General features: G+C 38.2%; 1 protein-coding gene across 1 annotated transcript in view; it reads right to left on the bottom strand.

The window, feature by feature from the left end:
- THSD7A (thrombospondin type 1 domain containing 7A) overlaps positions 1–13,123 on the bottom strand; it is a 265,412-nt gene that overhangs the window by 143,151 nt on the left and 109,138 nt on the right. The window lies entirely within an intron of this gene.

Consider the following 13,123-nt stretch of genomic DNA (forward strand, 5'->3'; position numbering starts at 1 on the left):
TTCTGAACCATATTCCGTGAGCTATCTGGTAGATACTGAAACCCTACTAGGTGGAAGAAGTTAACTACACAATGACCAGACTAGCCATGATATAGCAGACACCATTCTGAGGACTGGTCTCAAGAAATGGAAACAACCACCTCTGGACCTAAAGATGTAAACAACCAAGATGATGCTGGTCAGACCCTTGAGGACCAATTTCAAGATGACTGTCAGAGCCGACTGTGCTGTTTCTGCATGTAGCCACCCTCCCTCAGACTATAAAGGCTATTGCCCACTGACTCTAAGTGGGGGAAGGTGGCCTTTGGACAGGTGTACCCTTGGCCCCAGGTGCCAACATCCAAAATAAAGCAAGCTTTCCTTTCCAACCAGCCTGGCCTCTTTAATGGCTTCTGAGCAATAACAAGTCAGAGCTGGGTTGGGTTACATGAATACATGCTATCAGGTTGGTACAAAACTAATCGCAGTTTTGAACCGTGAATTTTAAATCATTGTAACTAGGCTCAAACACATTTTTATTTTTATTTGATTTTATTAATCAAAATAGGAACCATTACATTCAACAAATTTTTGTCAACAGGAAATAAGTTTGTTTATTCCTGTAGCATAAAAATCCATGTTACAGGATTCCATGAACTCTTGGAAAGCATCTTCTGCCTTCTGCTGGTTGTGGAAGCATTTTCCCTGTAAAAAGTTGCTGAGATGCTTGAAGAAGTGGTAGTGAGAAGTCAAGTGAATATGGCAGATGAGGCAAAGATCTGGAGCCAGATTTGTTCCACTTTTGAAGCATTCATTGGTTGTGCACTGTGCAGCTCTCCACTGTCATGGAGAAGAACTGGGCCCTTTCTGGTGACCAAAAATGTTAACTGCAGCTGCTGCAGTTTTCAGCGTATCTCACCGATTTGCTGAGCATACTTCTCAGATGTAATGGCTTCACAGGGGCTTAGAAAACTATAGTGGATCAGACTGGCAGACCACCAAACAGTGACTGGGACTTTCTCTGGTGCAAGTCTGGCTTTGGGAAGTGCTTTAGAGCTTCTTCTTGGTCCAACCACTGAGCAGGTCATCGCTCATTGTCACATAATATCGACTTTCCCTCACACATCAGAACCTGAATGAGAAGTGGTTTGCTGCTGCTCAGAATAAGAGAAGATATAACTTTTTGATTTGTGGTCAGCTCATGGGGCACCCACCTGTGGAGCTTTTTCACCTTCCCAATTTGCTTCAAATGTCGAACGACCACAGAATGACTGACATTGAGTGCTTTGGCAACTTATTTTAAGAGGATCAGCTTTGATGATTGCTCTCAGTTGGTCACTGTGGACTTCTGATGGTTGGCCACTACTTTCCTGATCTTCAAGGTTCTGGTCTCCTTTGCAAGCCTTCCTGAACCACACTGCCTTGTATGTTCATGAGCAGTTCCTGAGCCAAATGCATTGTTGATGTTGTGAGTTGTCTCTGCTGCTTTAAAACCCATTTTGAACTCAAATAAAAAAAATTATTCAAATTGGCTTTTTGTCTAACATCATTTCTATAGTCAAAAATATAAAATGAACAGCAAGTAACAAGTCTTTAGCAAAAAACATAAAACAATAAATGTGCATTAAAATGATATATAACATAACCACATTTACTGAAGAATGTATTCCAATATCAAATGGCAAAATCCAACAATGCAAAAATGCCATTACTTTTGTATCAACCTAATACAAAATGCCTGAAATATAGCATTAAATACATGCTGTGGAATGGATGAATGAGTGAGTTTAAGTAGCATACTCTTAGCAATCTAACCAATGTTCAAACCAATTCTAAACGTTGATCTGATCAGAACTTCTCTACAGGGTTCTAGCTCTCTCGTGGCATATGGCCATCTTCTGTGTCGTGCAGCCTAGAAAAGCCCAAAGTAAATATTCAGAAGGTTCACTATACTTTTCTTATTTAAAACTTCTGATAAAGCTCTGAATCAAAGCTGACATTTTGGAATCTTAATATTAAAAATATCAGGAAGAAATTCTCTGACATCATGTCATTTCTATGATCTCTACAATGATGTCCAGTAATGGAATGTTTCAATGTCAAAAGAGTAGAAGAGAACAGGAAGGATAAAAAGCATCTTGTAACAACAGTGGGAAAGAAAAAACAGATGCCTTGAGGCACTTTAGACACTACACCATTTCTGCTGGCCTACTTATGCTTTGGTAAGGACAACTAATGTTTTCTTAATCTAACATCAAATGCTTTAAAGGTATAAAACAAGCCCTTCTTCTTCCATCAAATTGTCATCCTGCATTGCTTATACTGAGAAATCTTCTAGATAAATTAATTTATTCAAAAAAGCCACATCTGACCCTTCTTTAAATAATCTAAAGGTTTTGAAAATGTTTCATAGACATATTCTTAAGAAAAATAGAGATTGAATAATTGCTTAGAGGCGATTATTGAATACACATGGGAGTATAAGCCCAGGCAGTCACTCATTCAAAGTGGGAACTTTCTAGTCTCTTTTTGTATCAGTTAGATCCATTCTGAGACAGAAATAAGAAAAGACTTTACTGATTTAAATAATGGCTTCAGGTGAGGATATATTCAGTGACTCAAATGGTAGCAACAAATACCTCTGTCTCTGTCTTTTATATTATCAACATTATGTAGAGACTCTATAGATAGTTACAATATCTTTTTGGTTATTTCCACACAAGTTCTTGGGTGTATTCTCTCCTCCTAGCCCAAACTGGGTCATACGCTCATCCTTAAAGCAATCTCTATGGGCAGGTAGATGGAATATGGCTTTGGCAAGTACAATCCCAGCAAGCTTTGTGAATAGGTTTGGGGGATGGATAAATTCCTCAAAGAAAAGTCAGAGGTATAGTCAATGAGAGAGGGAATGAATGAATGTTGAGTAGGCAAGCAACATATGATGAACGGGTATCTTTAAAAATTTTGTATCAATTTACAAATTCTTTTAATCAAGGATTTAAGACTTTAAGATAGAAGATCACAGATTTAACATCTTTAATAGTTACTTTACTTAAATTCTTTATCCCCTTTTAGCCTACTGGTAAAACTTACTGTACTAACCTTACTGCTTTTCATACCTCATTCCCCATTTCAACACCAGGTGCTACTGAAATAAGAAATCTTAGACCGAGGCTCACAGCTAAGCAGCATCTACTCTTTCACCTCCTAATATGGATTTTTGGGGAGCACTGTGGGAGACTAGTAGTCTTAAGAGTTCAAAGATTACTACAGATTTATTTTCTCAGATATTTAATTGCCTTTCCACAAAAAACTCCCTGATCTAAGTCAAGTGAAGTCCCATTTCTGAATATAGCCACTAATGTTATCTTTCCAAGGACAGAAAGAAAACAAAAATTTTCTGTGCATGCCAGAGTACAATCCTTATATCATATGAATAAAAAATGTACTCATAATCTAATTTTAAACTAATAGCAAAATGTTGTGAGAATTAATTTTCAGAATTTGGTCAAATTCAAATGATCTTAGTTCTCTTCAGGAGACTTTACTAGCTCATTTACTAATCTGAATCAACAGCATGTGTTCAGTGGAAAAAAAGAAATGTCAGTTCAGAGATCTACTTCCTTGTGTAACAAGAGAAAGGATTTTCTATGATGGAATGTTATATTACGTACTTATTATTTTCTGATAGCTAATAGAATAGAAAAGCAGGCACTCATTTTTTAAGGATATATGTATAAACACACGGTTTTGAATATATACAAAAATGTACACATAATACTTATTTTATGACAGTGTTATAAAAATAAATGATAGGCTATAAATAATTTGATCAGTATGGGTAATTAATACAATTACTATCCTTAGCCAAACAAACAAAAAAGAATGGTTTTTGTGCTTAGCTCCCTTTTTCACTATATTTTGAATTCACGTCAGATGAATGAAAGTAACAACAAATACTTAAACAGTATTTATTATGTGTCAGGCACAATTCTTACCATTTAACATAGTTTAACTCATTTATAATCCACAACAATATTATGAGTAGTTAACTGCACTATTCTTATTTCATAGATGAGGAAACTTAGTCACAGAGGATTTAAACTTGCCAAAGAAAATGGTAAAGTTAGCGTCTGAACCCATACTTAACTGTTTTAATGACTGGGTTCCAGAAAACTGAATCTCAGCAAAAATCAGATTAATGATAAAATGCTGTGAGATGAATTCTTCAGATTATAGGCTTTTATAAACATTGTTTACTTTTTTTCTCTTTATGCAAATACAGTGGCTGTTTTCTGGTGTGCTGGGACGTGGGAGTAATGGAATTGGAAGGCACATTGAGATGGTAATAGAGTGTGCAATTTGGTGTCCTGTCTAATCTGACCTCTGGTAGGCAAAGTTTGAATTTGCAGCGAGAGCAGTAACAAAAGTTTACTTAAGGAGAAAGTGAGAGTGATTTCCTGAAAAGATGAAAGGTTCAGGAATAAAAGAAAGAAATTTGTGATGAATCTTATTGACAACCTCTTATGTGGAGCACAGTGCTAGGAAGTAAGAACCCTAAAATAAATAAGACATGATGCCTATCCCCAGAGTGACAAATAGTCTAGAGGGGATAATGGGTAAATTGGAAATAACCAAATTCTCTAAAATGTACAATGATGCAAGAAACAGAAGGACAGAAAGATGAGTGATAAAAGGGCCAGATGAGATCAGGGAAGACATACGGTGATTCCTAAATGGCTCTGAATATTATGTAGGAGACACCTGAAAGCCATTGAGAGGTTTTTAAGCAGCTAAATCACATAATCAATAGAAGATGTTTGGAGACCTGTGATCCCCAAATAAGGAAAATCTGCTCATGGGAACCCACCGTCTCTATTAACTGCCTTAGTGATTCCTAGACAATCAGTCTATCTCCTTTAAACTAGCGCCACCCTTTCCATTGTTGCCACTCTTAATCTAAGCCTCACCACTCTCTCTCACCTGAATTACTGCCCTAGCCTCTGCACTGCTTCTTATTTATGCTTTGAAAGTTCATTCTCAACAAAGCAACAAGAATGATTCTTTAAAAATAAAAGTCAAAGTTCCAGTTACTTGTCTACTCAAACCCGTCAACGGATTCCATCTTAGAGTGACGATTAAAGCCTCTGTGTTGTTTTCCTCCTCCATAACCTCTCTCAGCTCATCCCTCATTATTCAGCCCCTAAGATGCTCCACTCCAACCACACTGGCCACTGTATTGTACCTCAGATTCAAAGCAGTTCCCACCTCTGTATCTTGCATTTGATGTTCCTTTTTAGCAGAGTTTTCTTAAGAGGACGCACTGGTCATAGCAAACACCCTCTTCCAACAACACAAGAGAAGAGTGTACACATGGACATCACCAGATGGTCAAAATCAAACTGATTACATTCTTTGCAGCCAAAGATGAAGTTCTATGCTGTCAGCAAAAACAAGACCAGGAGCTAACTATGGCTCATATCATGAGCTGCTTGTTGAAAAACTCAGGTTTAAACTGAAGAAAGTAGGCCCTTCCGGTATGACCTAAATCAAATCCCTTATGATTATACAGTGGAACTGACAAACAGATTCAAGATATTAGATCCAATAGAGTGCCTGAAGAACTATAGATGGAGGTTTATAACATTGTACAGGAGTTAGTGACCAAAGCTATCCCCAAGAAAAAGAAATGCCACAAGGCAAAATGGTTGTCTGAGGAGGCCTTGCAAACAGCTGAGAAAAGAAGAGAAGTGAAAAGCAAAGGAGAAATGAAAGAAATACCCATCTGAAAGCAGAGTTCCAAGAATAGCAAGGAGAGATAAGAAAGCCTTAGGTGAACAATGCAGAGAAATAGAGGAAAACAACAGAATGGGAAAGACTAGAGTTCTCTTAAAGAAAATTAGAGATACCAAGGGAACATTTCATGCAAAGATGTACACAATAAAGGACAGAAATGGTATAGGCCTAACAGAAGCAGAAGAGATTAAGAAGAGGTGGCAAGAAAACACAGAAGAATTGTACAGAAAATGTTGTAATGACCCAGATAACCATGATGGTGTGATCACTCACCTAGAGTCAGACATCCTGGAATGTGAAATCAAGTGGGCCTTAGGAAGCATCATTATGAGCAAAGCTAGTGGAGGTGATGGAATTCCAGCTGAGCTATTTGAGATCCTAAAAGATGATGCTGTGAAAATGTTGCACTCAATATGCCAGCAAATTTGGGAAACTCAGCAGTGGCCACAGGACTGGAAAAGGTCAGTTTTCATTCCAATCCCAAAGAAAGGCAATGCCAAAGAATCAAACTACCATACAATTGCACTCATTTCACATGCTAGCAAGTTCATGCTCAAATGCTTTAAGCTAGAGATAAAAGAACACAAACTGAGAACTTCCAGATATACAAGCTGGATTTAGAAAAGGCAGAGGAACCAGAGATAAAATTGCCAACATCCGTTTGGATCATAGTAAAAGCCAGAAAATTCCAGGAAAACATTTACTTCTATTTTATTGATTACGCCAAAGCCTTTGACTGTGCGGATCACAACAAACTGGAAAATTCTTAAAGACACAGAATACCAGACCATTTGACCTGCCTCCTGAGAAAACTGTATGCAGGTCAAGAAGCAACAGTTAGAATCAGACATGGAACAATGGACTGGTTCAAAATTGGGAAAGGAATATATCAAGGTTATATCTGCTTGTTTAACTTATATGCAGAGCACATCAGGTGAAATGCCATGCTGGATGAAGCACAAGCTGGAATCAAGATTCCAGGAGAAATATCGACCATCTCAGATATGCAGATGGTACCACCCTAAAGGCAGAAAGTGAATAGGAACTAAAGAGCCTCTTAATGAAGGTGGAAGAGGAGAGTGAAAAAGCTGGCTTAAAACTCAACATTCAAAAAATTAAGATCATAGCATCTGACTCCATCATTTCATGATGAGTAGATGGGGGAAAAAGCAGAAATAGTGACAGATATTATTTTCTTGGGCTCCAAAATCACTGTGGATGGTGACTGCAGACACGAAATTAAAAGATGCTTGCTCCTTGGAAGAAAAGCTATGACAAACCTAGACAGCATATTAAAAAGAAGAGACATCACTTTGTTGACAAAGGTCTGTCTAGTCAAAGCTATGGTTTTTCTAGTAGTCATGTACAGATGTGAGTTGGAGCATAAAGAAGGCTGAGTACCAAAGAAATGTGTTTTGAACTGTGGTGTTGGAGAAGACTACTGAGAGTCCCTCGGACTGCAAGGAGATCAAACCAGTCAATCCTAAAGAAAATCAACCCTGAATTTTCAATGGAAGGACTGATGCTGAAGCTGAAGCTCCAACACTTTGTTCACCTGGTATGAAAGGCAACTCATTGGAAAAAAACCCTGATGCTGGGAAAGACTGAAGGCAGGAGGAGAAGGCGGCAACAGAGGATGAGATGGCTGGATGGCATCTTCGACTCTACAGACATGAGTTTGAGCAAACACCAAGAGACAGTGAAGGACAGGAAACCCTTGCGTGCTGCAATCCACGGTGTTGCAGAGTCAGACATGACTAAGCAATTGAAGAACAACTACCTAGAACATTATCTCCCCAAATTCTCATGGAGTGACTTCTTCACCTCCTTTATGTCTCCTCACAGTTTTGACTCTATCAACAGGACTGAGGAAATTTTGGTGCTATGAATGAGAGGAGGAAACCAGGAGGAGAAACCAATTTTGGAGTGAAGATGATGAATTTCACTTTGGTACGTACTAATTTGGAAATGCCAGTAGGGTTTAGCTGGAGCTGTCAGGTATAATTCAAAAACAGAAGTTTGAAGGGGAATATTAACACTTAAGGAAGAAGCGCAGAAGGGATATAGCATACTGGAAACACAAATAACCTGTGGGAGACAAATTCTGACAAGTACCTCCAATCAAAAAGTATAATTGAGTCCAGTATCCCTTGAATATGGCTAGACCCAAAGAAAGTTTTAGAAGTAACCTTATGGCTGCCCCAGACTCCAGATATTATAAGATCTTTCACTTGTTTTGCCCTTTTGGAACACTGCTCTGTGATTATGTTGAGACTATGCCAGTCTAGTCTACTGGGCTATGAGAAGACACATGGAGGAAAAACAAAGTTCCTTCTCTGATATTATTGAGGCCAATTTAGACAACATCCAAACAGCCCTCCTGTGGAGTACACCTGACCAGTGAGCCTAGGAGGAACCAAAGAGAACCAAAGAGTCCCAGCCAACCAATAGAATTGAGAAAAAAACTTTGTTAAGTTTAAGGGTGGTTTGCTATCCGGCATACAGATCTGGTACAGAACTTGGTACCTAGAAACGGGGTCTTCTGTAACATAAACCTAAAACATTACCTCAATGCACATGAACTTGAGCAAACTCCAAGAGTTGGTGGAGGACAGAGGAGTTTGTTATTAACAGCATCAGCTGACGTGCTACAGTCCATGGGGTCGCAAAGAGTCGGACACAACTTAGTGACTGAACAATAACAACAACAACCACAACAAAAAAGAAAAAATAGCATGGCCAAAATGTAGCAAAGGCTGAAAGGTAGGTGAGAAGATTGTTAACAGAGGATGGAGACAGAGTCTCATATTACATATTTTGAAAAAATTGGCAGAACTGCTGCTTATAGAAACTTGCAAGATAGAAAATATTAAATGAACCTATGAATCTAGATGTTTCCAGGAAAGATGTTAAAAAATTGTCAATTTAACTTTTTTCCACTGAGAATCATATGCTATAGGGAGAGAAATAAACTACAAAAAGAATAACTCAATGTGCAGTTGGAATTAATGATGATGCCATGATGTGCTGAAATAGAAAATAAACTTGTTTCTTTCTTCTAGTTAGAAGAAGAGAGAAATATTTTTAGAGTAATAAATGGCATAGGATAAAAATCAATTCAAGGATGCAGCTAGAAGTTCTTTGATAAGACCTCAGAAAAATTTAGTGGTATTTAGAAGACTCTCTTTTAAAAGGCCTCTAAAATTCTTAAAGGCAGTTTCCATAGCAGCCTCATACATGGCCCCAGATAGAGGTTTTTTCCAAAAACAAATTATCCACATTATGGATACAGCTTTGGTACCACAGAGTGACCTCCAATGAGATTCTTAGGAAACCCACAACATTTTAACAGTGCTGTATTGATAAAAACACTGTCAGCTTGGTCTTCGAGAAATTGAAACATTTCAAAACGAATAAAAGGATTCCAGGTTCTCTGGTTTACATGAGGAGAAGGCAGACTAAGGAAGCCCCTCAGCTATAAATGTGCATTTCTTACGGAAAAGGTGAGACATATTATGGAAAATCCAAAAGCTCAGAAGGGAAGAACAAAGAGCCAAGGAGTAAAATAGACTAGGGAACCACTCTCAAGGAACAAAAACTGGCTTAGATCAAGGAATTTTCCCTCCCCTGAGACAGGGGAGACAGGCTGGCTTTCAGAACTGGTGTAGACCACGGACTGCTGAACGCTTCCTATTTTTCTCATCTTTGAGTCTGTTCTGATCTTCTGCTCCCTCTTACATCATTGCATGTTGTATCTGCGGGGAAGATATCTTGTCTTTTTTGTTCAAATTCCTCTGACTTGAGAGTAGCCACACCTGGAAACCATAAATTTCTATTTCAATCTGAAATCAGGTTCTTTGCGACAAGTAACATAAAACAAGGATTATATGAAGTCATTGTCTTAAGGAAAACTATTTTTCACAAATCACTCTGTGAAAAGCATGCTCTAGTGTAGGGTAAGACCTTGAAGAAATGTGTATGTCAGGTGAAGGATGAAAGAGTTTCATTTTGGGGGGAAATTACCTTAATGATTAAACTTTTTATTATATTTCCAAATTGAAATATCTTTCAATATGAGGGTTATGTTTTCCATGTCTTGACACCTTAAATAATTCAGACATTCAGATAAACTGAGAGATTCTGTAGGACTGAGTACTTTCTAAATTCACAGAAAAAAGAAAGGAATAATGATATACAAGTTAGAGACAAAAGCACTTGAACATTTACAATTTTTAAAAATAAACACTCTAATCCTATCAAAGGAAATAATTTTGTGTTTGTGGAGGGGGTATTATGTGGAAGACACAAGCACAATTCTGTTTAAGATGTCAATTTCTATAATTTTAATTTGATCAGATGAGACTGTCATTATATTTTTGCAATGCTAGAGACCTGGGTTTGATCCCTGGGTTGGGAAGATCCCCTGGAGAAGGGAATGGCTACTCACTCCAGTTTTCTGGCCTGTAGAATTCCATGGACTGTATATAGTCCATAGGGTTGCAAAGAGTTGGACATGACTGAGGGACTTTCACTTCACTTCAATAGGAAGGTTATATATTTATTTTTATATTTTAAGGTTTATTTTTTCTCCTCAGAAAAAGTCTATAATTAAAGAATAGCACTACATGACTTTGAAATGTACAGGAAAGAACTTGACAAATTGCCTCCAGGGGAAAAATAGCTCATTTTAAAATAAGAACGCAAAGCATATATGTAAAAAAGAATACAGATAAAAAAGAGTGTGTGTGTGAGCGCTTGGTCACTCAGTCACGTCCGACCTTTGTGACCCCGTGGAATGTAGCCCGCCAGACTTCTCTGTCCATGGGATTTCCCAGGCAAGAATACTGAAGTGGGTTGCCATTTCCTTCTCCAGGGAATCTTCCCCACTCAGGTACCAAACAGACATCTCCTGTGTCTCCTGCATTGCAGGCAGATTCTTTAAACCCTGAGGCATCTAGGAAGCCAAAAAAAGAGTTGCTGCACCTGAACTGTTGTCCCTGAGATACCTCATCTGCATTTGAACTAGATGCATTTCATGAGATGGTAAACTTTAAGCCTGATGACATAACTGCCTGAGAATTTTGAGTCTCAGGTGAAAAGGAGGTGTACCTTGCATTTTAGAGGAATGAAAACAACTGTGACCAGATGGTGGACTGTGGTAAATTAAATCCCTTGCCACAATTCTTTGTAATGTCTCTCATCAACTGGTAGAGCCTGTTTCTCTCTTCATTTAATCTGAGTTGTCATCGGGACGTCTTTTGACCAAAAGAATGTGGCAGAAGTGACATCGGACAAGCTCAAGAGTCTTGTCAGCTTCTGTTTCCGTCCTTTTAAAGCAGTGCCCTACATTCCCCATGTAAGGAAGCTGGTCTAGCCTAAGTGAGAAAGAGAGTCCCTGTCAAGAAGTACCAACACACCTCAGCGGGAAGTTCGCATCAGCTGGAAAATATGTGAGGGGGTCCGTCTTGCATCTGGCTCCAAGCACAGCCAAACCTCTGAAAGTGGGCACAGTCAAACCTGAACAGGAACGCGGCAGAATCATGAGAAATCCTAATTGGTTTTGTGTCAGCCAGTGAGTTTCGAGGTGGTTTACTACCCGGCATTAGTTACATGACACATGACGTGAGAGGTAGGAAAGAAATCAGAGGGATGGAGAATCAACGAAATCAGGGGAAACAAGTCAGCTAGAAGAGATTAAGAGATAAACAAAGTCACAGATGCAAACAAGAGAGAGACAGTGTAAGGAATGAGAATCTGTTAGGTTTAATCTGTTAGGAGAATCTGTTAGGTTTAATAGTCAAACTCCAGCCTAAAATGACTGAAAGATGTGTCTTCTATCATACTGGCTTTTACTGGCCCAGCTATGAGAAAACTGGCTGCCCTGGGTTATGTTAAGGCACTTGACCACTTATGATAAAGTGAAAAGCTATTTTCTTTCTCTTGCATTTGCCATTTCAAGTGGTAAATAACACTCAGTGGGAGATTTATATCATCCAGTTAAGTGGTTAGCAAACTACTGTTCACTTCACTTTCATTTGAGGTTTCTGCTATAACTATCCTACTTTAAAGAAGAAACTCCCATATAAAACTCTACTGTTTGCTAAGATACTGCTAGGCAACAGAACACTGGCTCAATCCTGATGACTTCCTTACAAATAAAAAAAATATTTTTTATTTGTATCATATGAAAACATAATATACATATCACACATGCATGCATGCTCAGTTGTGTCTGACTCTTGAGACCCGCCAGGCTCCTCCATGGAATCTCCCAGGCAAGAATACTGGAGTGGGTTGCCATTTCCTTCTCCAGGGGATCTTCCTAACCCAGGGACACAACCTGTGTCTTCTGCATTGCAGGCGGATTCTTTACCACAGAGCCACCAAGGAGATCCATACACACCACACACACTCACACATACAAATGCACGAAGCTAGACCAGGACATCTGATGCCAGATTTTTTAAGACCAGAATAAAATTGTGATTACTACAAACCAACACTGAAGAATAGCTTGTTGTCTTAAACTTTCTAAAAAGGCTATAATGACTTTCATCTTTACAACAGATTGAATAGAGAATCTCAACTGAATTACAGGAAACAAACTCTTACCAACAGTGTTAGATGATCCTGACTGTAAAGTAAGAAAGCTTAGATTTAAGCATAATATCCAACCTAATTATATTCCAAACACATTAAATGACATAGCATTCTACAGAAAGGAAACTCCTTAGTTGATTTATTACCTAAATTATGGAAAAACAATTCAGTTATAGGACATATTCGTGCATTTAAAAAGATCAGCTTTTCCACATAATGGCTATGTAATTTGTGTTAAGAAGTAGATTCCAGTTCCAAAGAGTGATCATGCTTTTGAAATTGTGTTCTACAGATATTTCAATTGATCTGAACTCAAGTTCTTGTCAAAGTTTTAGAAGCAAATCTTAGGTTAGCTTCCCTTCTAAACTTACACAAATTTTAACTGACATTTTCATCACTCCCCCTTCTGTATTACAAGGTTCTTGTACATTATTGATAATAATTATGAAAAGATATAGCACAAAGGGTATTATCCTGATGGAAAAAAGCAAAAACATTTAAGAATAGGTTTCTCAATTTCAAATTCTTGAAAAGACATGCCAACATTTTCAACTATTGAACAACCTCAATGCCTGCTACTTGGGTGTTTTTAAGTTTCTGAGCTTTCTGAAATTCCACTGTCCATTTAACTTAAAATAGAATTACTTAAATTTCACTGGAGAATTCATGAAGAATTATGTCATAACAGCTGGAAGTTTCCTGGACCCACCTTCCTCCTTCCAGGTAGCATCTGTGGGCCAGTAGTCGA

The sequence above is a fragment of the Dama dama genome, chromosome 18, assembly GCF_033118175.1.
Source record: "Dama dama isolate Ldn47 chromosome 18, ASM3311817v1, whole genome shotgun sequence".
Lineage (NCBI taxonomy): Eukaryota > Metazoa > Chordata > Mammalia > Artiodactyla > Cervidae > Dama > Dama dama.